This window comes from Salmo salar, chromosome 05 (genome assembly GCF_965601325.2).
Source record: "Salmo salar chromosome 05, fSalSal1, whole genome shotgun sequence".
NCBI classification, from domain to species: domain Eukaryota; kingdom Metazoa; phylum Chordata; class Actinopteri; order Salmoniformes; family Salmonidae; genus Salmo; species Salmo salar.
In genome coordinates, this window is record NC_138295.1 from 35,213,258 (window position 1) to 35,229,600 (window position 16,343).

Consider the following 16,343-nt stretch of genomic DNA (forward strand, 5'->3'; position numbering starts at 1 on the left):
GATCCAGTTCCTGCTGTTCTGCCTACGACTATGGAATCCTGACCTGTTCAGCAGACCGGCTACCTTATCCCGGTCCTGTTGTTTTCGACCATCTCTCCCGCACCTGCAGTCCCGACCTCTGAATGTTCGGCTATGAAAAGCCAAATGACATTTACTCCTGAGGTGCTGACCTGTTAACCACTGTGATTATTACTTGACTCTGCTGGTCATCTATGAACGTCTGAACATCTTGATGAAGGATCTCACCTTAATGGCCATGTACTCCTATAATCTCCACCGGTACAGCCAGAAGAGGACTGGACACCCCTCAGAGCCTGGTCCTTCTAGGTTTCTTCCTAGGTTCCTGCCTTTCTAGGGAGTTTTTCTTAGCCACTGTACTTCTACATCTGCATTGCTTATTCATTGGGGTTTTAGGCTGGGTTTCTGTATAAGCACTTTGTGACATCTGCTAATGTAAAAAAGGCTTTATAAAACACACTTAACAAAAATATAAAACGCAACATGTAAAGTGCTGGTCCCATGTTTGAGCTGAAAAGGATCCCAGAAATGTTCCATACCCACAAAAAGCTTTTTGTGAACAAATTTGTTTACATCCCTGTTAGTGAGCATTTTATCCTTTGCCAAAATAATCCATCCACTTGACAGGTGTGGCATATGAAGAAGCTGAGTAAACCACATGATCATTACACAGGTGCACCTTGTGCTGGGGCAATAAAAGCCTACTCTAAAATGTGATGTTTTGTCACACAAAGCCACAGAGATCTCAAGTTGAGCGAGCGTGCAATTGGCATGCTTAATGCAGGAATGTCGACCAGCACTGTTGCCATAGAATTTAATGTTCATTTCTCTACCATAAGCCGCCTGCAACGTCATTTTGGATAATTTAGCAGTACGTCCAACCGGCCTCACAACATGTAACCACGCCAGCCCAGGACCTCCAGATCCGGCTTCTTCACCTGCAGGCCCACCCTTGGCTGCGCCCCTGCCTAGTCATGTGAAATCCATTGATTAAGGCCTAATTCATTTATTTCAATTGAATGACTTCCTTATATGAACTGCAACTCAGAAAATTGTTGCATGTTGCGTTTACATTTTTATTCAGTATAAATTTGATTGATCCACTTAGGTATAATAAGAACTAGAGACTGAAAACAACGGTCAGACGCAGAGTAATCATCATGGACTGTCTACTGTATATCCGGGTTGCATCCGGTTTATAAGGACCAACATCACATGCACACTAGCACCTAGTGAGCACAGGGAGCAGTGATGACGTCATCCAAAAATATGGCAGACATTGTATTGATGTAAAATGTTAGTATCTTCGGCTGTGAGTGATGTCTGCCTCTGCAACAATTTGACTAATTCAAAGGATGTTTTGTGCACAGGAATTTTCAAATATGACTTCCCTATGTGGCGGTCTCTGGTAATTGTCTTTCTGGGCCGGGCGTTAGTTAAACAGTAGGAGCAATCGAAAACGTGCTTCTAGACCGGAACCCTGGCCCCTTGGTTGGGATCTCGTATTTTGCAAAACTGTTTGAAAAACCACGTGATCAAACGAAGCTTCGGACATCATTGATAACATTACTTTGAAACGAGCATCCGTACATTGTGTTGGATCAGTAGTGCTTTGAAAACTGCATCGTAGCTCCAGCAATCGTTCCAACACTAGTATGTAATAATTTAACCTTGTAATTATTTTCCTCGCTGAAACGAAAGATAAGTTCCTTATGTTTCCAACACATACTGCAAGCGATGCATGTCAACTTAAGTCCCCCAGTAAACAGATACTTTCATCAATAGGCGCCAACATTCTGACCAAACTGGCTCTGTACACGCGTCTACGGATGTTAAATGTCTATCCCACGAGACGAGTTCATGACACGCAGGTTAAAATAACAAAACCAACTGTGAACTAACTATAATACACTGAACAAAAATATGAACGCAACATGTAGTGTTGGTCCCATGTTTCATGAGCTGAAATAAAAGACCCTAGAAATGTTCCATACGCACAAAAAGCTTATTCCTCAAACATGTTCTTCAGAAATGTGTTTACATCCTCGTTAGCAGTAGTGGAAAAAGTACCCAATTGTCATACTTGAGTAAAAGTAAAGATACCTTAATAGAAAATGACTCAAGTAAAAGTGAAAGTCACCCAGTAAAATACTACTTGAGTAAAAGTATTTGGTTTTAAATGTACTTAAGTATCAAAAGTACATGTAATTGCTCAAAGTACAAGAATAAATCATTTTGAATTCATTATACTAAGCAGACAGCCACATTTTCTAGTTTCTATTTATTTACGGATAGCCAGGGGCAGGCACGCTCCAACTCTCAGACATAATTTAAAAATGAAGCATGTGCTTAGTGAATTCGCCAGATCAGAGGCAGTAGTGATGACCAGGGATGTTCTCTTGATAAGTGTGAATTAGACCGTTTTCCTGTCCTGCTAAGCATTCAAAATGTAACGAGTACTTTTGGGTGTCAGGGAAAATGTATGGAGTAAAAAGTACATCATTTTCTTTAGGAATGTAGTAAAAGTTGTCAAAAATATGAATAGTAAAGTAAAGTACAGATACCCCCAAAAACAACTTTAGTATAAATACTTTAAATTACTACTTAAGTACTTTACACCACTGCTTGTTAGTGAGCATTTCTCCTAGCCAAGATAATCCATCCACCTGACAGGTGTGGCATAACAAGAAGTTGATCAAACAGCACGATCCTTACATAGGTGCACCTTGTGCTGGGGACAATAAAATGTGCCGTTGTAGTCGCACAATACCACAGATGCCTCAAGTTATCAGGGAGCATGCAATTAGCATGCTGACTGCAGGAATATCCACCAGAGCTGTTTTTATTTTAACTAGGCCAGTGTTATTTAAATTGACGGCCTACCCCGGCCAAACCCTAACGACGTTGGGCCAATTGTGCAATTGTGCTTAGACCGCTGCGCCATTCGGAAGCCACAAGAGAATTTAATGTTGCCAGAGAATTTAATGTTGTCGTCTAGAGAATTTTGCAGTACATCCAATCGGCCTTACAACCATGTGTAACCACACCAGCCTGGGACCTCCACATCCAGCTTCTTCACCTATGGGATCGTCTGAGACCAGCAACCCGAACAGCTGATGAAACTGTTGGTTTGCACAACCAAAGAATTTCTGCACAAACTGTCAGAAACCGTCTCACGGAAGGTCCTCTGCATGCTCGTCGTCCTCACCAGAGTCTTGATCTGACTGCATTTTGGCATCATAACTGGCTTCAGTGGGAAAATGCTCCCCTTCAATGGCCACTGGCACCCTGGAGAAGTTTGCTCTTCATGAATTAATTCCGGTTTCAACTTTACCGGGCAGATAGAGTACATGGCGTTGTGTGAGGGAGCAGTTTTTTATGTCAATGTGGTGAACAGAGTGCCCCATGGTGACGGTGGGGTTATGGTATGGGCAAACAAAAGCTACAGACAACGAACACAATTGCATTTTATCTATGCCAATTTTAATGCAGAGATAACGTGACGAGATCCTAAGGCCCATTGTTGTGCCATTCATCTGCCGCCATCACCTCATATTTCAGCATAATAATGCACAGCCCCATGTCGCAAGGATCTGTACACAATTCCTGGAAGCTGAAAATGTCCCAGTTCTTCCATGGCCTGCATACTCAGACATGTCATCCATTGAGCACGTTTGGGATGCTCTGGATCGATGTGTATGACAGCGTGTTCCAGTTCCCACCAATATACAGCAACTTCGCAGTCATTGAAGAGGAGTGAGACAACATTCCACAGGTCACAAACAACTCTATGCAAAGGAGATGTGTCGTGCTGCATGAGGCAAATAAATGGTGGTCACACTAGATATTGACTGGTTTCTGATCCATGCCCCTACCTTTTTTTTTTTTTTAAAGGTGTCTGTGCATATTTGTATTCCCAGTCATGTGAAATCCATAGATTAGTGGCCCAATTTATTTATTTAATTTGATTGATTTCCTTATATGAACTGTAACTCAGTAAAATCTTTGAAATTGTTGCATGCTGCGTTTATATATTTTTGTTCAGTATAATTTGGGGACAGGTCAAAACCAATGATTCGTATCAACCGTGGATGACTGACAGGGGGCGCTGTATTGAAGCCACCGCGCAGCCATCTTTGAACCCCTACTCAATTGTAAAAAGTTATTTTGGGAAGCTATAGAAATGCATTTATTAAAGTGTACATCTGTTTTTCATACATTTATTCCATTAGACATCTTAATGCATATATTTAAACTATATTATGGAAACAAAAAAAAAAAAACTATTTATACTAATGTTACAGTCCCCACAACAAAAATAAATACATGTCATTTTGTCATTGAAACATTTAATTACTGTAAAAATAGTGCCAATATGGCCGACTGGTGGCTTCAAAGCCTCTCAATGGCTAATTCATAGCATTATCAATCCAGGGTTTATATAACTCATCATCAGAACACAAATAAAAAAATGTATGGACATTTAGCTAGCATGCTATTGCTTGCTAATTTGTCCTAGGACAGAGGTGCACAATTGGTGGACCTCGGTCTGCGTCCGGACCGAGTGAAGGTTCTATCTGGACCTCGACTCATTACTCATAAATAAATGTTCAATTAAATACCGATGAAGCAACCCTTTTTTTCCCCCAATGTCACATACTGCACTGGCTCAGCGCAGCTGGGAAGGTCCCAGACAACGCTCCATACTACTGTGTGTTGTCCAATCACGTGCCTTATTTAAATCACTTCCCGAAACACAGCCAATCAAAGCTTTTACAATGCATGTTAGGAGAGTGATGTTGTCAGAGAGCGACACAGCGAGAGAAGCAAAATCGGAATCGAGAGGAGAAATTATAGAATGGCTTGCGCAAAAGTCAGAAAAGTCAAGCTTTCAGAGTGGACAGACAAATATGTCGTTATCATTCCCGCAGCGAGTGTGAAACCACTCTGCCTGATATGTTCAGAGGCCGTGGCTGTAATAAAAAGTGCCAACGTGAAGCGTCACTATGAGACAAAGCACGGATCTTTTGAGCAAACATATCCACAGCAGTCTGAGGTGAGGGCATACAAAATAAACCAACTCAAAGCCCAGTATGATCGACCCACCAGAGTCCTCTCTCCCATGCATTCACTGCCCAACAACATGCAAACGAATGTTCACTAAAAATAGCTTCGATTTTGGGTCAACACCAAAAACCATTTAATGATGGGGGAGCGGTGATGAAGTGCATGAATGCTGTTGCTGAAACTTTACTTGACGGTAAACCAAAAGACGAGCAGTGTGAAAAGATCAAGCAAATCCCAATGTCACGTACAAGAGCAGCAACAAAGAGTGAAATACTAACAGAGGACGTATTAACACAGCTTGATGAAGCTATTCGGAGTGCACCATGCATAGCATTAGCTGTTGATGAATCTACTGATGTGAGTAATAATGCCCAGCTTCTGGTGTTAGATCTTACCACACAGAGAAGAAGGAATTCTGTGAAGACCTGTTAGGTGTAACACCACTCGAGACACATACAAGAGGAAAGGACATATACATGGCCATAAAGGAGATGCTGAGAAAGAGGATAGATCTAAAACAAGTGATCTCTAGCACCTCAGACGGGGCCCCTGCCATGACAGGAAGAGAGAGATGAGCTGTGGCACGGCTGAATGAGGACAACCCTGATCTCACAGCTTACCACTGCATCAGTCACCAGGCTGTCCTGTTCGCCAATCTGTCAGAGTATGCTGAAGTGATGAATACGATGATGAGACTCATCCACTTCCTCAGGGCATCCTCATCTCATCAACATCGCCTGCTGAGAGAATTCCTGAAAGAAGTTGAGGCAAATGAAGTACTGCTGCACAACAATGTAAGATGGCTCAGTAAAGGCTGGGTGTTGGTGTTGGTCCATTCGAAAGGAAATAACAGCTTTCCTAGTACAGCTCAAGAGTCAGAAGACAACACCGTTTTCACTTTTTTTTGCAAGACGAGAGCAAAATTGATATGGTTGCTTTTTTGGTAGACATCACACCTTAATGAGCTCAACATGAAACTACAGGGCAAGAACAATTCAGTTTGTGATCTGATGACATCTGTCCGCTCCTTCCAGAGAAAACAAGGAGACTGTGCACACTTCCCAAAAGTGCAGGAACAGATTCAGGGTGAGAGAGACGTTTCTCCTCGTGTTGACTTCATAGATAAGCTGACTGGAAACTTCAGAAATCGCTTTGACAACTTCAGCCTTGGACAACAGCTCCTCCTTCTACTTGAGAATCCATTCCTCATCACAGATGTCAGGGGATTTTCAAAAGGAGGTGACACAGACCTTCAAGTGGGCACATGCTGGATCTCTACAGATGGAACTGATTGATCTGCAAGCAAATGTTGCACAGAGAGGACTTTCAACTAACTGATCATGACACTTTCTGGCTGCAGGCTGTGTCTGAGACTGGTTAGACCAGTGAAAACAAAGCAGCACTACACACCGTGACCATGTTTGGCTCCACATACAGTTGTGAGTCTTCTCTCTCCACTATGAACATCATTAACAATAAGTACCGTTCTAGACTCACTAATGAGCACCTACAGTTGAAAGGCACTTAGGTTGGAGTCATTAAAACTCGTTTTTCAACCACTCCACAAATTTCTTGTTAACAAACTGTAGTTTTTGCAAGTTGGTTAGGACATCTACTGTGTTCATGACAGAAGTAATTTTTCCAACAATTGTTTACAGACAGATTATTTCGGTGTATCACAATTCCAGTGGGTCAGAAGTTTACATACATTAAGTTGACTGTGCCTTCATTAGCATACTGGTTTTTGTCTGGAATTTCAGATGACTGACGTGCCCAAAGTAAACTGCCTGTTACTCAGGCCCAGAAGCTAGGATATGCATATACTTGGTAGCATGGATTTTGCCTTTGAGTTGTCTCGCTGAAATGTTTTTACTCTTTCAAATGACTTCTCGATCTACACAGCAGACATTGTGGGCTAAGTTAGGAATAATGTGTTGCACGTGTAGTGCAAAATGTTACGTGGCATTATTACGTCATGTACATACATTATATAGGTATGCACGTCAGCTTTAACATCCGTTTTGCACATCGGCTTTAAACTAGACATCGGCCGATACCGATGTTAGCATTTTTAGCTAATATCACCCGATTTCGATATGTTCACTGATATATCGTGCATCCCTAATATTTTTCTAATAACCCATCAGGTACCTCTATTCTGGGTTGCTTACAAAATGACAGGATTTGGCAGACCCCCTTCACCGGTGGGCTAGGCCTCACTCCAACGACAACAGAACCAGAAATAAAATCAGACTTCAACATTATACAAAGGAACTTCCATGCAACCCATCTCCTCCACGCCTTGTACTTACAAACTGTAACCAGTTGCTGCAGTGTCAGACTAAGGCAAAACACCCTCCAAAATGAAGGACTGGGCTGCCCTAGTGTCTCTCAGTATCTTCACTGGCTGCTTAACAGCATCGCCACTCTACAAACACACAAAACCATCTGAAACAAAGGGTTCATACACATCTTTATTTAACCAGGCAAATCAGTTAAGAACAAATTCTTAATTACAATGACGGCATACAAAAAGGCCTCCTGCGGAGACGGGGGCCTGGTATTAAAATAAAAAAATACAATATAAATATAGGACAAAACACACATCACAACAAGAGAGACAACACAACACTAAATAACATTGATCCAAAATCTTGCTTAGGAGATAACCCAACCAGAGACTTAATGGGCTGGAGTGCTCCCACAAAAATAAACCGCTTTTTCGCCCTTCTAATTTTTGTGTTTCAACTTAGGACACAGAGACAGTGTGCCCGTTCTCACGGCAGTAATGACAAACCAGTTTTCTGCCGATCTTTATCTTTGGGCACTGTAGAGATGGACTGAATCTCTGGATTGCTTTTTGTGCAGGGATAACTACTGGGTGCTATGTTTGTGAAGGTAGTTTTATGTGTCAACACAAACTCATCTGCAAGAAATGCAGCTTTCTCAAGAGAAATCCTTGTGCTCAAAAATGTAGGTCGCAACCCTTTAATGAAGGCAATTCTTGAACTGCTTGAGAAGTACGGGTGCCTTTACATCCTCATGGTCCTTGATCTCTTGAGAACCACATTACTGATCAAAAGCACATTTCTTGTTCCCTTGCGAACTCAACATGGCATTGTGATTCTGTCTTTCGTCATTTACGGAACTGTTTTCTGTATGCCTCTGGGACCAACTCGTCCCAGAGGGACAGCAGCTTTAACAGTGTCATACTCTGGTCAAGCGATAAAGCGGCATACACTGAGCTTTTCCCACAAGAACACTGGAGGAGCAGTGACCAAATATCTTGTGGCCATTTTAGGGATGTGGCAATCTGCTCAAACAGAGTATTTATATATATATATATATATATATATATATATATATATATATATATATATATATATATATATATATATATATATACATACATATACCTTCTTTTTGTTGAAAGGCGGTACAATCCAGCTGTTCCAACTAAGATCAAACTCTATTGAGGGTGCAAGATGGCCTAACTGGATTCGGAGCGCTTCCAGATCCATCCCTCTTATTCGAATGGCATGCACACGTTCTTCTTGTTCTAGTCTGGCTGCACGCTCATCTTGTCCTTCCCTGTAATCCAAATCTAATCCAAATCTAATTTCTGTTCCTCCAATCTCTCCTCACGTTCTCTTTCCTTTTGCTCAAGCTCTAATTCCAGTTCTTCCCATCTTGCCTTTTAGTTCTACCTCTCGCAGTTGCATGTCTACGAGGTGTACTCTACCACCTGTAGGACCCTTTTCATCATCCTCCTCTCTGGAAGGATTTCTTCCTCCATCAAAGCAGTACCGATCAACTCGGACTACTGCTTTTAGATCGCCAGATGCCACCTTAATGTCATAATGCTTTGAAATGATGAGCAGACTCACCTTTGTACATTTCTAGCATCTCCCATGTTGGGTTTTCCACAAATGCTTCCAAATTATTTTAGAAGCCTGTGTGTTTATGCAACTTTCAAAATTATTCCACCAATCTTATAAACCCTCAAGTTGGATGTCAGTGACAGGAATTCTAACACAATACCATACTCATAGGAAACAAGATCCCAGACGAGCACCCATTCTGTTACGTTCCACAGCAAGAAAACAGACGTCGCTCAAATAGAAGGGGGAACTCACAAAGTCACTGACAACCACCAAAACGAAACAGGTGGTGTTTTAGGAGTGATTCTGAAAGACACTCATGGGGGTGTCCACTGAAAGTTGACTAGCAACAACAACACCGAGGTAAAGACAGTTTCAAGTTGGATATTCGACGGATATTCGCGCTTTCAAACCTCAATAGCTTTCAAACCACTTGAGCCACAGACTCCAAATAAGTGTCATTATTTTTGAAAATTGCGCACAACATTGCACAGGTATTATTTTCACGATTTGGACATGAATTCGCTTTCCAAAGCTAATAAACATGTGGAAATGTGAGCAGCATTTTGTATTCCTAGTTGAATTAATTAGGGAGCGTAAACAAAGTACACATTTTTTTTACATTCGAATTTCAATAGCTCATTGGTCATGTGACCTACTTGACTCAACAAGGTCCAGAATGTCCACTGACTACCCTTCTATATTGCACACCCTTTAGTTTGTCCATTTTCATCTCACAAGATTTTACATGAATTTTTCCAAATTTTAAATTTCAATAGCTCCTTGGTCATGTGACCTACTGACCTCAAACAAGGTTCAGAATGTCCACTGACTATACCTTCATATCGCTCACTCTGATGTTTGTCTACTTTCATATCATGCTATTAGACTTAAATCTGTAAGCTTTTGCAGGCCTTCATTTCACATGGGTGTTCAATATTTTTTTTTTTAAGTTAACAAAATGTTCCAGCCTCGCAATAACTATCTTTTACATTGACACTGAGAAGATCCGCAAATGGCTGTATCTGGTATGGATCAAGGACAGGAGGTGTTTGAACAGAGGCGCACAGGTATGTCTCATGAAAAACAATGTTTCATATGCTCTTTTTAATCACAGTAATAGGCAGTGATTTGTCAGTCACAGTGAGCTTGATAAGGTGAAAGAATCCTTTTCATAGCATCACTTTCATATACTGTACATTAAGACAAATCCTTCTACGTTGAGTATTAACACGCAGTTTACATAACCTGATAATGACTTGATATTTGAGTGCATTCACAACAAGCCACCTGCAGACAACTTACAAAATGCAATAGTGCATTTGAGGGTTGGTTTTTCTGATGAAAATAATTATTTGATGCATGGCCTACTATTTCTAACTGGAAAAATAAATCCCTACGTCTTTTGTGAGTAAAATCATTTTTCCAAAATTGATTTAGGTACATTTTTGTGAAGAGGAATAAGGGTTGTGACATGGGTCATTTAATAGTAAAATCATTTAAGGGATCAATACATTGCTATATTGCTTCCCCAGTATCTGCATGAACCATCAGGCCAAGTGTTTTTGGTTGACCCAGCTGGACAGAAAGAGGAGGAATCATTACAAGCTGCATTCAAATTCAGGTCTTAGTTATTCCATTGTACTGGATCTAATACATATTAGCATTTTACATACATTCATAATTGTAATCATTTTTTATGACATTCTGTGAAAAACTCTTGGCTGCTGGCTCTGTCACTTTCAGACATGCGCAGAGCAGACTGAAAGGTAGCTCTTGACTTGAACCACAGGGGTTCTCTGTAAAGAGAGAGTAATCCAAAAGGCACAGACACTCCCCTTGACCTTCAATTGGCACCGTTGACCTGTATGTATTCTCTCCTGATTGGCTCTGTGGTGCACAGTCTGGCAGTCTGACTAAAGTGCCAGAGGTATGAGGAGAGACATCCTCCTTTGTATTTATGGGAACAAATATTTCCTAACACTTTGGATCCTATTCTTGGACAGTTAGAAGACACAATGCATCAATGCAAAAAAATACATAAATTAAAAAAAATAAAAAAAAAATACTGTCCATGAGTAACCTCAACCTTGTGGGTCTTTTGGCCAAGACAGAACTGCCAAGGGGGTGGAGTTGTAATCTACTGCAGAGACAGCCTGCAGAGTTCTGTCATGCTATCCAGGTCTGAGCCCAAACAGTTCGAGCTTCTACTTTTAAAAATCCACCTTTCCAGAAATAAGTCTCTCACTGTTGCCGCTTATTACAGACCCCCCTCAGCACCCAGCTGCGCCCTGGACACCATATGTGAATTCATTGCCCCCCCATTTATCTTCAGAGTTCGTACTGTTAGGTGACCTAAACTGGGATATGCTTAACACCCCGGCCGTCCTACAATCTAAGCTAGATGCCCTCAATCTCACCCAAATTATCATGGAACCTACCAGGTACAACCCCAAATCCGTAAACTCGGGCACCCTCATAGATATCATCCTGACCCACCTGTCCTCTAAATACACCTCCGCTGTCTTCAACCAGGATCTCAGCGATCACTGCCTGCGTCCGTAATGGGTCCGAGGTCAAACGACCACCCCTCATCATAGTCAAACGCTCCCTAAAACACTTCAGCGAGCAGGCCTTTCTAATTGACCTGGCCCGGGTATCCTGGAAGGATATTGACCTCATTCCGTCAGTAGAGGATGCCTGGTTATTCTCTAAAAGTGCTTTCCTCACCATCTTAAATAAGCATGCCACGTTCAACATTTTTGGAACCTGGAACATATAAGCCCTTGGTTCACTCCAGACCTGACTGCCCTTGACCAGCACAAAAACATCCTGTGGCGTACTGCATTAGCATCGAATAGCCCCCCGTGATATGCAACTTTTCAGGGAAGTTAGGAACTTATCGGCAGACTCAACAGCCTTGGTTTCTCAAATGACTGCATCGCCTAGTTCACCAATTACTTCTCAGATAGAGTTCAGTGTGTCAAATCGGAGGGCCTGTTGTCTGGACCTCTGGCAGTCTCTATGGGGGTGCCACAGAGTTCAATTCTCGGGTTGACTCTTTTCTCCGTATACATTAATGATGTCGCTCTTGCGGCTAGTGATTCTCTGATCCACTTCTATGCAGACGACACCATTCTGTATACTTCTGTCCCTTCTTTGGACACTGTTAACTAACCATACAACTCTCCTTCCGTGGCCTCCAACTGCTCTTAAATGCAAGTAAAACTAAATGCATGCTCTTCAACCGATCGTTGCATGCACCTGGCCACCCGCATAGCATCACTACTCTGGACGGTTCTGACTTAGAATATGTGAACAACTACAAATACCTAGGTGTCTGGCTAGACTGTAAACTCTCCTTCCAGACTCATATTAAGCATCTCCAATCCAAAATTAAATATAGAATTGGCTTCCTATTTCGCAACAAAGCATCCTTCACTCATGTTGCCAAACATACCCTCATAAAACTGACTATCCTATCGATCCTTGACTTCGGCGATGCCATTTACAAAATAGCCTCCAACACTCTACTCAGCAAATTGGATGCAGTCTATCACAGTGCCATTCCTTTCGTCAACAAAGCCCCATATACTACCCACCACTGCGACCTGTATGCTCTCGTTGGCTTCATATTCGTCGCCAAACCCACTGGCTCCAGGTCATCTATAAGTCCTTGCTAGGTAAAGCCCCGCCTTATCTCAGCTCACTGGTCACCATAGCAGCACCCACCCGTAGCACGCGCTCCAGCAGGTATATTTCACTGGTCACCCCCAAAGCCAATTCCTCCTTTGGCAGCCTTTCCTTCCAGTTCTCTGCTGCCAATGACTGGAACGAACTGCAAAAAAAAAAAATCACTGAAGCTGGAGACTCATATCTCCCTCACTATCTTTAAGCATTAGCTATCAGAGCAGCTTACAGATCATTGCACCTGTACATAGCCCATCTGTAAATAGCCCGTCCAACTACCTCATCCCCATATTGTTATTTATTTATATATTTTTTTGCTCCTTTGCACCCCAGTATCTCTACTTGCACATTCATCTTCTGCACATCTATCACTCCAGTGTTTATTTGCGAAATTGTAATTATTTCGCCACTACGGCCTAATTTTTGCCTTACCTCCCTAATCTTACTTCATTTGCACACACTGTATATCGACTTTTCTATTGTGTTATTGACTGTACTACGTTTGTTTATTCCATGTGTAACTCTGTGTTGTTGTTTGTGTCACACTGCTTTGCTTTATCTTGGCCAGGTCGCAGTTCAAATGAGAACTTGTTCTCAACTGGCCTACCTGGTTAAATAAAGGTTAAATAAAAAATACTGTATGTGGGAATGTCTTATGTCCGTCCTACATTTAGTGTTGGTACACGGAATATTCCTCAACTGCATATGTCATAAATTGCTATTGTAAAAAGAAGTATTATGTTCAACAACTGACATTTTGAGATATTTTACAATTCATTCTCTATAGTCATAGATTTGGTGGACACTGTCATCTGTGATCTTTGTGATATAACTTTCTTTAAGCACGTACTGATGAAACTATCACTTAATATTTTTTCTTAAAGTCTACAAACGCTCTACATTTATTCACTCTGTGATAGGGTTGCATCCTATATGCTACTTTTATTATTGTCCTGTAAATGGTTCAGTGCCTATAATTTGGCTGTGTGTGTGTGTGTGTGTGTGTAGAATGGGGCATAAAGGAAATGACCTCTACTACTAAATTACAGTGATAAGGAAAACAGCATACACATTTGGCTTGTGTATTCATTTGCCTATAACTAATCATAATTCCATTATGTTTACATAAAAAAAGAGAACACTTCAAAATGAGAAGATCCTGCCATGGAAAAGACGACTGGGTATATATAAAGTGGAAAGGAGGGGAAATAACTCACACCATGCAGCAGGACACCTTCAGCTGCGGGGTCTTTGTAATGCAGGTTTGATAGTTATATTTTCAGTAATGAATGGTTAGCTGTTATGTGACAATTAGGTCAAAAACTATTTTATTTTTTGGTGTAGATGGCCAAGGAAGTTGCACAGAACTTCCCCAACATCCCTTCCCAAATTGATATGGAACCTTCAAAAACACATGGAGCAACTGCGAAAAGAAATGGCTGAGGATATACTAAAAATGTCTGGTATGTAATGACATTTAATTCAAAGTAAATGTAAATTCTTTATTTTTATGTAGTTGTGTCAGACAGCCATATGTTCAGTTCATGCCTATGATTTCAGAGTTCAACAAAGCCAACAACTGCTTCATGTGTGCCACTGATAAAGAACCTGGATGTGGCCCAAAGACTGACTGGGTTTTAGTAACTTTATTTAACATGTTTAGAATCTTTTGACAACAGTGATGGCATGTAAGACAATTTATGATATAACACAATGGATGGCTAATTCGTCATTCTACATTGATATTATTTATAACGTGTTAAGCTTTGTTTTGTTTTAGATTGAATGTTTTGCATGCCAACAGTGGTTCCATGTGCTGTAACTAGGAATGAAGATAAAATAGTTCAACAGAGTAAAGAACACAAACTGGAAGTGCAGTCTGTTGTTGAAAATGTCTGCTATACCCCATCCACACTGAAGAGGCTCTGACATGTACATCAACCAGGGATAAAGAGAAAGTTAACACTGTGAAATGCTTCATACTTATTTGAAGTTAAGTGTCTGTTGACATGTTGGAAAAGATTAAAGGTTTACAATTTCTGTTTAATTTGTCAATATTCCATTTATATTCATTGATTTACTGGCCACCATTACTGTGGTTACATGTTCAGTATATGTATTGACCAGCAAACCCACTGCAGGCTACCTCACTCTCCATCCCTGCTTTGGACAATTAATAGCATGACACTCGTACTTTGCCCTTTATGGTTGATATTAATGACAAAAGGAGATTATCTGTCTCTCTCCTATTGTGTACCGCTGTTATATACTGTGGAAAAATAAAAAACAGGGAAAATAAGTACTTAGAACTACCAATTATTATAGATAAACATTAAAGAAAAGGGTAAACACAACACTGGACTGAACCCCCTAATTGTCAAACTAATATTAATGTACAACAATATAGAAGAGACATAACTAGAGGTTATGCAATATGGGTGTATATCCACTGAACGCATCTTAGGTGTGTAATTGTCTTGATCAAGGAGCTATTGAAATGTAAAACTATGAAAAATGTACGTTAAACCGCGTGATTTTACAGTACACAAAAAAAGAGTGTGCAATATAGAAGGGTACATTCTGCACCATGTTTGAAGTCAGTAGGTCACATGACCAAGGAGCTATTGAAATTTTACATTTAGAAACATTTATGTAAAATCTTGTGAGATGAAAATGGACAAACTAAAGGTTGTGCAATATAGAAGGGTAGTCAGTGGGCATTCTGAACCTTGTTTGAGTCCAGTAGGTCATATGACCAATGAGCTATTGAAATTTAAAAATGTAAATAAATAATTTAAAATAGTGCGAGATGCAAATCAACAAAAAATAAATGCGTGCAATGTGTGTCTATACCATCGGGTTAGCTAGAACCAGCTTTGAAAGTTTTAGGAGTATTGGTTAATAAATAACTATTGAAATTTGAAAAATGTGATTTGTCACTATGTTGACGGTCCCTAACTGCTGTTGGTGGACGTAAGGAAAACTACAGGCGAATATCCAACCAGAAACTGTTTTTACCTCGGTAACAACAACTGGAACCTAATAAGACATCCGCCATGAGCGCCCACTAAATGTGCCCACTAACAGACTAACAAAATTAAAGTCCACACCAAACTTAAAGACAGGATGCAAACCAAAAGTGGAGCAAAACGAAAAACAGGGAAGACAAATAAATGTTTTTCTAGAAATCAAATATGGAGAGAAAGACCTTCCCACTAACGAGATGACACAGATCAGTGGGCCCTATGTGCTAAAGTCCAACCTTAAAACATAAATGGAAAAACCAAAGCCTGCAACAATAGGAAGATGGATAACGTGGAAAATACTGATTTGAGCATTATTGCAAAGACACTCATACAACATTTAGTTAATAACTTTACACTTCGCAAGTTAGTGTCAGCTCGTGCTAGCTACTTTGCAGAATAGGAAATAACATTAGCTAGCAATCGCACGATTGAAACAAGCTAGCTAAATAAATCTACACATTAGAGATGACGAAATAGGAAAAACGTAGCTTGCAAACACTTCAATGTAAGTAACAAATTGTAATTTGTACCATACCTATCCGTTATTCAATGTCCAAAGCAGAAGCACCTTCACGTTGTAACTAATTCTCAGGGCGCAGCCATCTTGGATTAACCAGACACGCTGGTGAGGACGCCACCTACTGTGTTGGAGGGAAACAGG

At 40.7% G+C, this 16,343-nt stretch overlaps 1 protein-coding gene across 3 annotated transcripts in view; it reads right to left on the reverse strand.

The window, feature by feature from the left end:
• Positions 1 to 16,343, reverse strand: part of mrpl11 (mitochondrial ribosomal protein L11) — a 59,543-nt gene extending 43,200 nt beyond the window's left edge. The window contains exon 1 of one of the 3 annotated variants that reach the window (XM_014199662.2): positions 16,218 to 16,343. The gene's annotated coding sequence lies outside the window, so the exon portion shown is untranslated. Of the gene's footprint in view, positions 1 to 7,397; positions 7,527 to 12,698; positions 12,805 to 16,217 lie in introns of those variants that run through there. The other 2 variants (XM_082975176.1, XM_045718116.2) reach the window with 2 other exon arrangements.